Raw genomic sequence first — 12,868 nt, forward strand, 5'->3', positions numbered from 1 at the left:
TACAAAATACACGTGTCATTTTCTTCATGAGTTAGGGAGAGTTGTAACTTATTATGCAAATACCATTATTTTTATAGTGGATAATACCATGATGGGGTTAAGTAACTTGGCCAATAGCATCCAGTTAGTATACTAAGGCTAGATACAAACATAGGATTATCTGATTCAAAGACCATCTCTTCGTATTAGGCTCCCTTAGTTTCACTTTTAGACATCCTCAAGGTCAGATGAGCTATTTAGTGCTCTTTACCCAATAGCAACAAACATTAGATACATATTTTCAGTTGGTAAGTATTACAGATTAAATTGTGTCCCCCCAAAATTGATGTTTTGAAGTCCTATCCCCCACTATCGCAGAATGTGACCTTATTAGGAAATAAAGTGTTTACAGAGGTAATTAAATAAACAGTTCATTAGGGTGAGCCCTCATCCAGTTTAATAACTGGTGTCCTTATTAGAAGAGGATATTTGGACACAGGGATAGACATACTCAGAGGCAGCTGATGTGAAGAGACACAGGAAGAACTACATGTGAATATGGAGGACAGGAAGGAAGCCAAAGATTGCCAGCCAACCAGCAGAAGCTAGGAATAAGAAAGAATCCCCACCTATACGCTACAAGGGGAGCAGGTCCCTGCTGACACCTTCATTTTGGACTTCTAGCCTCTAGAACTGTGAGACAATATATTTCTGGGTTTTTCTTAAGTCACTGAGTTTGTGGTACTTTGTTGTAGCAGCCCGAGCAAACTAATACAGTGTGTTTTTATAGTTCTCTTAGCTGCTAAGATTTCACTCTTCCCTTCTTTAGCAGGTGTTTCTCAGAGTAGCTTCTGTTCTTCACTCCTAATATGCTGCTTTGAATTATTATAGGATGGGAGACTGCATAACAAAACTTGTTAGAATGGTTTGTAAAATTAGGGACACTCAAGAGAATATGCAGTAAGTCAAGTCCATTAAGCTTTAGTTTGTGGTAAACTGTTTTATCTTGCCCAGAGGCTATCTTTGCTTACTTTTGTATTTTCGATTTGATGAACTGTTTCAGCTATCCGTAGCTTTTTAATAACATTTCTGTGGTCCAAGGTGTTTTGTTTTGCTTTTAAATGTCTACAAGGGAAGTTAAATATTGATAATATTTTCTGTTTATTGCGATGGGATAATACAATAGATTTTGGTTTCAGGCTACCATTTTCTATGGAGAGGTTAAAAAAATGTCATCTTTTTGTTTTGGTAAATCTTCTCTGCGGTAACTTGCAAATGCTCCCTTTTTCTAACTCCCATAGCAGAAGGGCCACTTGAGCCTCAAAAACAAATGGCAGTTAAGTAATGAGGGTATTAGGTTGATATGTTCTATTCAGCACCTGCTCCCAAGCTACGAATAATGAATGAGCATGAATTACACATTGTGAAAACTGGAGAATCTGCCTTCTTTATATTATGCATCAAGCAGTCTCAAAAAGAGCTTTGAAACAGTGCTTTTCACACAAGGCCACCCATTTGTGAAAACCCAGATGAAAAAAAGCAAAGAAGTGCTTGTGTGCAGGTTAACATTTAACTACCCTGCTCTGAGCTTTTGATAATTTCTATAAGGTTAAGAGTTTCGTTAATATGCAAGCTGTGACTTGGTCCAAGTTAAATTTTACTTTGCCTAGTACACATTTTAATACAAAGCGTAAGCGTCATTCTGTCAGGTTTAGTCCTGTAACACAAGTATTGATCACTTATTTACGTACTGGGCACATGGTTTCTGTCCTCTTAGAGCTTATAGTGTAGTTGAGCAGACAGACAAGGAACAAGGAACCAAATTCATACAGAACCGTGTTAGTTACAGACTGCTTAGTGCTTTATGGGAAATGAAGCAGGACCTAAGAGAGTACAAGTTTGGGGGTGAAGGCTACTTAGCATGGTGCTCAAAGAAGACCCAGGCAGTAGGTGGCATTGGAGCCAACCCTTGCAGGACAAGCAGTTCTAAGGTGTTTATGTCTTGGAGCAGAACAGAGGCCTTTGTGTTTGGAACATGTGAGAAAGGAGGAAAGTGGTTCCGGAAGCTGGAACCAAGGCTAGACCCTCTTACCCTATTTAAGCCAATACTCTAGCTCAACCTTATTTCTTATCTGTTTTTCAGTGAAAATATGGAGCCAGCCAGAAAGGGGGACATATTTGCATTTGTTATCAGTTTGGAGATAAGGGTACAGCATTCGCGGGGAGTGGTAAGAAAATAAAGATGGAAATGCTGGAGAATGGGATCCATCAGCCGTTCCAGACATTAGAGCAAGAAACAGCCTTACAAGTGGCCTCAGTAGAGCTCCAGTGGGCAGAACTATGAGTAAGGCCTTGAATCAGACAGAGCTCCTATTTAGTTGTCACCCACTGCTACCGTCTTACTGGTCATTTATCAATGGCCTCCAGGATTTTTACTGATCAGTGCCCTGTTCCAATTAGTCAGTGTTTGTGCCTTGTGAAGTATTTGAATATCACTCCTGGTGTCAGGTAAACATAAGGTAGTGAGTCCTGACCCTGCCCACAATACTGGATAACACTAGCATACAGTAGTTACATCAGCTCTCTGTGCCTCAGTGGTCCCATCTAGGAAATAGGGATCATAATTGTACCTATGTCACAAAGTTGTTTGAAGATAATATGGAATAAAGCATTGAAAGAGCTTCTCCTGGATTCTCACATGTTGCATTAAGTGAAATCTGTCGTTAGTACATCAAAATGGTTCAGTGATAGTTGAAAACAACTATTCATTACTTAACATTCTCAATTTATCATCAGTTTCTCACCACCTAGCACTTCCTATACTGGACACTATTGGTTCAATGTTTTCTGAAAGTGAAGTTGAACAATTACTCTGTGCCAGATGCTATACTAAGCGTTTTACATGCATCATTTCACTAAATCTACACAACAACCCTATAAAGCGACAATATTAGTGTCCTCAATGCACAGATTTGGGGGGCTGAACCTCAGAAGTATATTACCAAACACATTTTTGGTCTCTACAGAAAACCTAAGGGACATGGGTTTAAACAGTAAAGGGGATTTATTATCTTAGGATACTGGGAAGCCCAGATGTCTGCCAGACTTAGAGGTTATCTTCATTCATCACCTCAGCAGCATCACCAGTTACCTGGTTTCCCTCATTCTCTTCTCTGCTCTCCATGTGGTCACTGCACCCTCAGCTTGTTCTTCTAGGTGGTTGCAAGAAAGCTGCCCACAGCCCAGGACTCCATGTTAAGTCCTTTAAACCCCAGGACAGCAAGGAAGCTTCTTCCTCAGAAGCCCACAGCCTAACTCTTCTTTCTACTTAATGGCTTAATTTGGGTCATCGGCCCATCCCTGAAACAGTAACTGGGACTGTGGGATGGGACTTACTAGCTTAGGCCTGAGTCACAAAACCCTCCCCTAAAATCAGGGGTTTCCCCAAAGCACATGGAAGGCAGACACAATGTACATTATACATGGTTATAACTTGCCCAAGGTCACAGAACTACTAAGTTCTGAGCTGAGATTTGAACCTGAGTCATCTGACTCCAAAGTCCACACTGTTAATATCTAGGATCTACTGCTTCCCAAATAAACCTAGTAATCCCTGGGGTTAGATAGAACCATCTGTGCTTGAGATGATTACCAACATTATTCTATATTCTAATATAGTCATGCAACCTAAAACTCATTATATGTATATATATATATGCATATGCATATATATATATATTCGTTATATATATATATAATGTTTACATGGATGGAATGTATACATTATATGTATATTTGTATATAATAATGAATTTTAGGTTGCATGACTATATTAGTACATAGAAAAATATCTAGAGATGGTGTGTTTATGTACACATACATGCATAAACACACACAGACTACATAGTACAATACAGTATAGCATATACAAGGCTCATGTTTAGTCCATATACGGGCATGGCCATACCAGTTGTAAAAATACCGAAATACGTGTATTTCAGTGTATTGGTTGGTAAAGAGCTGCTGCCTGAGCTCTCTTGCTACCACAATCCCTTCCCTGCCCCCCTCGACCTCCTGTCTTCTACTCCCCCACCCACCCTCTACTTCCCTTGATCCAAATGCTAAAGTGTTACCTGTGGGCCCAGCAGCAGAGGACCCTCAGGTTCTGCTCCTGTGCCAGTGTCAGCATCCATGCTAATTAGCCCATGACTGTGCTGTTCTAGTTGTTAAATATTTTGAACATCACCCCAGACTATCTGCAGGTAGATGCATAGATACTGTACATGTGCATGATATTTAAGATACAGGATACTATACCACATGTATAGTTTCCTTTTACTAGTAAGAGCTAGCACTTACTTGGTGGTTAGTGCACATCAGGCACTGTTCTAATTACAAGTATTAACCATATTTAACTCTCACAGCAGCTCTGTAAGTACCAGTATAATCATTCCCATCTTACAAATGAGGAAGTAAGGCACATGGAGAATTAGTGACTTGCCAGGGTCAAATGCAACCAGGCTGGAATTCAATGCCAGGTCATCTGGTGCCAGCGTTTCTGCTCCCTTACTGCCTAGCTATAGGAGATGCCGAAATTCACCTTGCTTCCTTTCCTTGGTAACAGAACCCCAATTTGTGAACAAGATGCCCAGTCCCATGTTGGGTGAGGACTGGCCTAAGTCAGTCATCAAAGTCCTGCTCCCCCGCCCATCAGAGTCTCCTTGAATGTGGGCTATGAGCCACTATGGCCAATGGGACCCAAGGGGGGATTATACTGTAAGGGCCTTTGGAAAAACTTCCCTTTCCCTAATAAAAGATTATAAATCCAGCTAGTGCTGACCTTCCCTGCTTCTTTCTGCCCCATCGCATATGTGATGTCTGGAGCTGGAGCAACCATTCTGAGACCACGAGACAGCAAACCAAATTGCTAAGACAACAAACCAAAAGATAGAATGAGACCGGGTCTTTGATGATGTAGAACCACTGCACGGACCCTGGACTGCCTGCTTCTCCCACAGACTGTTTATGAGAAAATCACAGCACTTATTGGTGCCCGTCTGCCAAAGGCCACAGGAACATACCTGTGGTTCAACAACGTTGAGCTTGTTGATATTTGTTCCAAAAGGAAGATTGCATCCATGGCAAACGGTGAGGCATCTCAGAAGAGGGTCTGGGGAAGGGCTTGCAGAGGATTTGGGCTGTGTTAGGTGAGTTGGGGAAGGTTTGCGGAATCATAATTTTCCTCCAATTTGGGTGCTGCCAGAAAGAGGGGCAATCCTATGGCTGAGCATTTTCATGGCTTTTATCTACGAGGTGAGAGGAATGGAGTGGGTCAGTGTTGTCACTGGTAAAGACACAGCCGTCACTTGCGTTATCCAGGTCAGGGGGTGTACAGTCCATTTTATAGTTGGCACAGGCTCTTGCTTTTGTGTTCAGATACGATTCCATGCTCATATGGTTGTGACCCAGTCCAATGTTGGTGTTCAACAAAGCCCAGTCTTTGCAATGGAGCAGCTCCCAGCTGGGAGCTGTCAGAGGCTGCTGTATGCATTCTCACACTCTTTGCTTAAGCCAGTGAAGTCAGGTTTTCCGTCACTAGTAACAAGACCCATTTCAACCCAACACACTAGTTAATACCAACCCTGACTCCCTATCTCCGCACTTCAGTTTTGCTCATTTAAGCAACTAATACTAACATGTTCCTCCCCAAGCCCTCTTTGACCACAGAATCTGCCAAGAAAACTCATTTGACAGCTTCCATTTCTTTGCCTTGCGCCCAATTTCTATTTTTTCCCTACAGGGCTGTTGTCCTTAACATCGGGTCTGCCCTGGCTGGCCCCCTTCTTCTGTCTGCTTTAGACTTTATGGCCACCTGCAGTCCCATCACTGTGTCTCCTTCGCAGGCATTAGAGCCAGGGTCTGGGTTTACATAGCCCATGCTTACATCCTGGCGCCACCACTCGGGAGCTACATGGCTTAGAAAGTTGCCCCATTTCTGTAGAACTCATTCTCATTACCTGTAAAATTGAGATAGTACTAGAATGTACTTCTAGGGTTTGGGGTGGATTCAGTGAAATAATACATGTAAAACATTTACATGGTTTCTGGCACATCATACATAATCCATGTTGGTACCTTATTATAATTTCATAGTCCTTAAAAGATAGTAAAGCAAAACATTCTAGGGTGTACACTAGCTGGTTTTATTCTGTAACCTTTTGTGGGTTTTTTTCGGCCAGACATAGTGCCTGATACAGAACTTCTCTCATCTTCCAAAAGCCAATGGGCTCATAGTGGGCTCTGGAAGGATTCAGATGTTCTTTCAGCTTCATTTTTTATTATTATTCTCTTGGTGCCTAGGAGAGTTAATGTGTTTCATTTTCCAAGTGGCAAGTTTATTTTTCCGACTACTAGAGAGGATACTTTTAATTCTCATGTTCAAATGGAGCAAATTACTTTTCATCTCTAATTGAATTCTCCTCTTCTTTACTTAATTAAAAAAACAACAACAACACCCTCTCACAACAGTTTATCTGCTACCATCAACACACTACAACTGATCTTGTCCCTTTTTAGTTCCCGGTACTATATAGACTCTTTCCCTCCCTCTAACTAGTACATTTCTTTACTGAAAACCTCAGTAAAGAAATGGGGTTGAGGGAAGGACCCAGGAGATCTGAGTTCAGGCTGGTCACTGCAGCTGAGTGATTTAGGTCAGGTCCTTAGTGTTCTGTGTCCTTGCCTCCTGAGTGGTAGAATGCATAAATGTGACCTAGGTTTCTAGTATCTGTGTGAATCCAGATTAAAGGAAATAATGGTAAGGAATGAGCATCGACTAATGCTAAACTGCAAGGCGGGAGGGAAGCCTTGTCATCTGAACATTCCGCGTCCAAAGATGGCAAGATGGTTAAAAATATCATTACTGGGATCATGGCATATGGCCATACTTCTCAAACTGGAATGTTTGTACAACTGTACAGTTGGGGATCTGTAACATCAGAATAAGTGTGATTCACCATCTTGGAAAAACAGATTTACTCCACAGCAAGAGATGTCAAACTTTACTTTTATGTTAAAGGAGCCATGGATATGTTATAGGAGAGAAAAGTACAAATCTACACGATTTTCAAATATACAACAGAAACTATGAGAACAAATTAAACTTGCTACAGACCAACTTGAACCAGGTCCCTGGGTATGTGAGGACAGTATTCTCTCTCCTTAAAGAAGTAAAATATAAACATTTGAGATTTAACTAAGATTGCACCTCACAATCTTCTGTCATAACCCCAGCTCTGTCAATTACTAGTCATGTAATCTTGTACAGTCAAGTACAGTCATGTGCCACTTAAGCATGGGAATATGTTTTGAGAAACGTGTCAGCAGATGATTGGTTTGTTGTGTACTTACAGAAACCTAGATTGTATAGCTTACGGCACGCCTGGGCTATGTGTATAATCTTATGGGACCACCATTACATACGTGACCTATCATTTACCAAAACATCATTAGATGGCACATGGCTATAATTTAAACTCTCTGAGCCGCCCCTTCTTCATCTGCAAAAATGGGTGTAATATCTAAGTTATGGAGCTATTGTGAGGAATAAAAGATATGTTGTCCCTCCAGTGCCTGCCACATGCCTGCCGGAACATGCACAATCAATGGTAGCTATAACCATTCTCATTACTCACGGGAAGTACAGCAGGTTGAAAAAAATGTTAGCAACCCTCCTCAAACACCTCTTCTTATGGCCATGGCAGGAACTGCAGATCAATCTTGGCCCTCTTTCTCCTTGAATATGGAGGCCCTCCTTATCAACACAGGCAGACACTGCCAATTAAAAAGATGCTGAGTTTAGAATCGAGTTGCCGTGCTCTATAAAATAAACCAGTGAGTAATCGTGGAAAGAGCATGATATATAAATTCCATGTCTGCCATTTATGTGCTGTGTCATTGTGGGCAAGTCCGTGCCCTTAGGTCACCATTTGTGTATTGGTCGAATGTGTATCCTGCTGCTTTCCTCTGATAAATCAGTCAGGAGAGCTGGCCTTCAGGGAGCCTTCTTTAGAAGAAGGCTTCAGTGAATCAGAGGGTTGGGGTGCAAAGGTGTTTTAAAGGCCCGCTTAGCACGCTGTTCTCTGCTGCACCCCTCATTCGCAGCTTGTCCAGCCTTTGTAACAACATCCATGTTGCATTTTAAAATTTTGAGGTAGTGCAGGCCAGCTTTGGACTGTATAACTATAAAGAAGTTCTTCCTCAGATCTTGACTTAAATGGCTCTTTTTAATTCCTTCAACTGGTCTTTAGCAAAGAATTTGAATCCTTTTTTCTCCCCATGGTCTTCTAACATCTGGTCCCTACCGCCTTTTGTCACACTACCAAAGACACATGTCTTTGTTGGGTGACTATCTTGATAAGTTGCTTCAGCTGTACGGCCTGGAGCAGAGTGAGACCCTGAGATGGGGATCTAACAATCTAGCTTCTGTATTGCTGAGTGGGCAAATAAGCTAAACTGTTACAGACAACGCAGGAGAAACTCAGAGGCCATGAGAGAAGAAGACACCTGAGAGAGGGAAGACATGGTGAGGGTGCTGATATCTGGAGTGACACATTGGGAAATGATGCATAATTCACAAAGGGATACTGTATGACATTTTCCTGGTGGCAAAATCACTGCCCTCATCACCTTACTTATTGATACATAATGGAATCAGATCTAGTATATTGGCACGACAAATGAAAAGCAAAGCTATCCATGAAAAGCCAGTTATGCCTAAAATGAATATGCAAATATGTAATTATATATATATAATTTTTATATTTTAATAATTTACTTAAATCAATAGTGAATCTAATTTTTATATCTTATATAATTAGGTAGACATACAGGCAATATTTACTGCAATGCCTGAAAACCCTCAGTCCCTTTACTTAATTTCCTTGTAATGGCTTCTGCAACTCACATTCCTTTGAGCAAACTGTGGGAAATGCTGGAGTCGAACAAAAACAACAAAAGAAGTAGCCAGAAAGTTGCTAAGAAAATAAATATTAAAAGTTCTCATCACAGGAAAAAAAAGAATTGTAACTATACATGGTGATGGATATTAACTAGGCTGATTGTGATCATTTCAAAATATATACAAATGCAGAATCATTACGGTGTACATCTTAAATAATACAATGTTCTATGTCAATTATATCTCAATTTTTTAAAAAAAGAAAAGAATCCACTTGGTAAGAAAGAGATGGAGGATGATACCTGGTTTATAATAATCCAATCCTGACAGCTGTTCACTTCTGCCTCCTCTTCCAAACTATGTGTTTTTACTTACAATTGTACCTCACACTCTCCCACCCCGACCCTACTCTTTTCTTAACACTCATAGATCTGTTTATGGGACCACTAGCCTTTGTGTGACAACCTAAGTAATCTACTATAGAATTATATGTATAATATATTTTCCCCTCTCAGAATTTGGAGAGGACCCAATCTAGGAGAACACTATGTAACAAAGAATTAAACCTAAACTGTGGACCTGTCAGAAAGCTGTGGGACACTGGAGATGTTGATTTTGGTTTGGATACACTGATTTTCTTGTTCTCCGTTCTCACAATACCCATATCAGGTTGCAGGGTGAGCAACTTGATTCCAGCTTAGGCGCAGTGAAAGGATGTAATTAGCTTATTAAGTTCTGCTAATGTCTTGTAAAGTCTTTCAAGTGAGAACAGCAGCTATATCAGTTCCGCCTTGGACCCTACCCCAGGCGGTTTGCACACTGCTATTCCTAATTCCCTCGTGGGAATCAACTGACCCCGGAGGCCATGGCCTTTCCTGTTTTAGCAAATCAAGATGCTGTGAAGGATTTCTATAGAATTCATTCAAACTTCTGGAATAGTAAGTCATGTATTTCTTTTTTCCCCAAGAAAAGAAAAGAGCAAAAACAAAAGAACACCAATCAAAAGAAAAACCAAATCAAACCAAAACAACTCTCTGTCTCTGCCAGATGTATTTACTGTTTGCCAACTAAAAAAAATTGATCATTTTTAGTAAGTGGGTGACTGTACATTAAAGTGAGAATAATGAAAAAGTGATTTCTGCACAGTTTGCGCCTATGATTTCAGGGGGGGACTATAGAATTTGGGGAGGGCCAATCCAGAAGTTTGAGAAGCCAAGGAACCAGCTTTACTCATTTTTATCACAAATATTTGCTCATACTTCAGCACTTCTTTTGTTTTGGGCACTTCTGTAAAGCCTGAAAGCTACAGCACTAAACAATACAGAAAAGAGGTCCTTTCTCTGCGAATGCAGTGGTCTTGGTGTGTTAGATATGCCAGTTTGGTAATTGTATTGAGTAGAAGGTCATGCTGGTGGGGGGTGGGGTTGGCTGGAGTAATGACAAAGGGATAATTAAAGGAATAGGAGTAAGGAAACAATTGGATGGGATAGATGAAAACATTGGAGGGAAGTCAGGGAAATGAGAGGCAGAGGTATTAGGAGTACCATCCACACCGATATTGTAATCACCAAGTAATGGTAAATAACAGTGAGCGGGAATTCGTTAGTTACCTGCTAATGATATCCTACCTGCTAGGTTGTAAGAGACCTCCCTATAGAATTTAACGGAATAATTGTCCATCACTTTCACATGCATAGATCAGCTTTTAAGAGGTTCATATTTTAAAATCAGATTGATGGTTTTAGATTTGGAGAATGCCAGGATGGTATTTATGAACATGGCTGCACATCAGAAGGGTCTGTCTTTGGACGGACAGCCAGGCCCATTCACAGATAGTCTGATTGCTGTAGGACTGAGCTAGGTCACAGAAATCATGCTGGGGTCACCCTAGGCGATTCTGAACATACCCAGGTTTGGTGACCACTGAGTCAAACCATATTATAGATCACCTTAAATGAAAGAAACATTTTAGCACAAGTTATTTCATATTTTGTATTATTTGAGAAGACTGAAAAGATAAGGAAGTGGTCCTAAATTTCTAGAAAATCTCAACTTGTTCTAGCAGAAATTTTTATGTAGCACACTGGGTAAAAAATGTTATCATACTGCAGTTTACCCTGTAGTGACTTATAAGTTACCTCATCACATTTTGGATAAACTATGTACTTAGAATCTATGCCTGGATACTTTATTTTTATACTAAAAGTCCACATTTTCTTTTATAATTGTCTTCGGTTTTCCTCGTATTCCATTTCTGAATTTAGTAGTAAACATTCCACATCACCACTCTAAACCTTTTTTGGCATGGTCCCTTATGAACCTTTCTTATTATTCCCTCCATCCTCATTTGTCTTTATATTTCCTGGGTCCTAGCACAGTGACTTATCAAAGTAGATAAATATTTGATGAATATAAGATTGAAGTAAGAGGTGTCACATGAAACTAATTGTTACCTCTCTGATCTTTGTATTCTTCTGTAAGCATCAAGGTAGTTTCTGGGGTAAGTAGTGGGTATAATGATATGTGGCTTTAATAAATAAGAAAGATGATGCTTAGGGATTTATAGAAAGCTCGTAAAGTAGCAAACCCACAGCAATTCATTTCCCCCAGTGAGCTCTTATAAATTCTAGCCACGAAATCATTACGCTGATCTTGCCATACCCAGGTCTCTTCTTTCCTGGCAGAGCTCCTAAGGGCCTCGTCCTTGCCTGGCAAACACTCACTGATGCTCAGTGGGTGTAGGTCTCAAAGAGACAGTAAGAGCCTAACACCTGGTTTACCTCAAGCTTTAAGCTGTAGATTGTTTGGTGGTGCTCTATAGTGCTCTGGTAGATATTGTTAGGATTAGCTTTGAGTGCACTAGCAATTCTCCTGGTGTCATTTAGTTATTCATTTACTTCCCACTAGGCACTGCGAGCCTATGTAATGGAGTATGACGTTACTCTAGAAACCATTCCTGACATCAAGGAGATCATGATCCAGTAGGAGAAAAAATAAATATACAAGTGTGATAACTGGTATGACAGAAGAAGTATACCCTGCAGAGCACATAGGAGGGACTGTTGACTCAGAATTGGGAAATCAGGGAAGACTACCTGTAGGAAGTGGCATCTGAGATAAAAGCTGAAGGATGAATCTGGGGGTAGTGGTGAGAGGGCTCTGATTCAGGCAAAGGAGCAGCAGAAGATGAGGGGATACAAAGTGCATTTAGGGGACTCCATGTGCTTCCATGTGGCTGGAGCGCAAGAGCCAATTATGAAAGGGCCTTTATTCCATATGAATGAGTTTGGATTTGTTAACTCCTGAAATAATGGCATCAATCAAAGGGTGGAATCTGCAATATTGAGAAAGAGTGTAGGCATAGAAACATGCAATTCGAAAACCCCTTATTCTCTTTTTAGCAAATTGTACCCAGCACCAGAGAAAAAGTGCCACAGCTAAAGATGATCACTTATGAATCCAGAATTAACTTTAAGAACCGAACAAAGTAATGAGAAGAGACTCAAAATTCATGAGACGACCCACGCACCTGCATGCTGGGTGTGGCATATACTAAATTCTATGTGTAGGTAAGGGGCTTGTTATTCATTAGTATTTTGAAGAAAAGAGGACCTTTATCATCTTGGTCTGTCAAAGACTAAGGTCACCTTATTCAAGGGACATAAAAGCCACTTGACTAAGCTGAAAATGAGTTCCCAAAACCGATTTCAGAATTTCTTCCCTAATGGCTTCTGCGAATTTAGGTTGACTGGCTTTAATGGTACATTAAGGAAGGGCAGTAAATACCTGAGGGTGGAGGAGTGAGAGCTGTTCTAAACAACAAGGCTGTTCTCCGACAGAGGATCACTGCTTACAACAATGTTTGTTTCAGGAGAATTCTGAAAACTCTATGGGCCGTTCCTCTAAGTATTTACCATCAAACTACTCCCG

At 40.6% G+C, this 12,868-nt stretch overlaps 1 protein-coding gene across 4 annotated transcripts in view; it reads left to right on the forward strand.

Annotated features, from left to right (window-relative positions):
* The window catches only part of STK32A (serine/threonine kinase 32A), a 97,821-nt gene that overhangs the window by 51,542 nt on the left and 33,411 nt on the right, over positions 1-12,868 (forward strand). The gene's annotated exons all lie outside the window — the stretch shown is intronic.

Source organism: Rhinolophus sinicus, linkage group LG10, assembly GCF_036562045.2.
Source record: "Rhinolophus sinicus isolate RSC01 linkage group LG10, ASM3656204v1, whole genome shotgun sequence".
Taxonomy (NCBI): domain Eukaryota; kingdom Metazoa; phylum Chordata; class Mammalia; order Chiroptera; family Rhinolophidae; genus Rhinolophus; species Rhinolophus sinicus.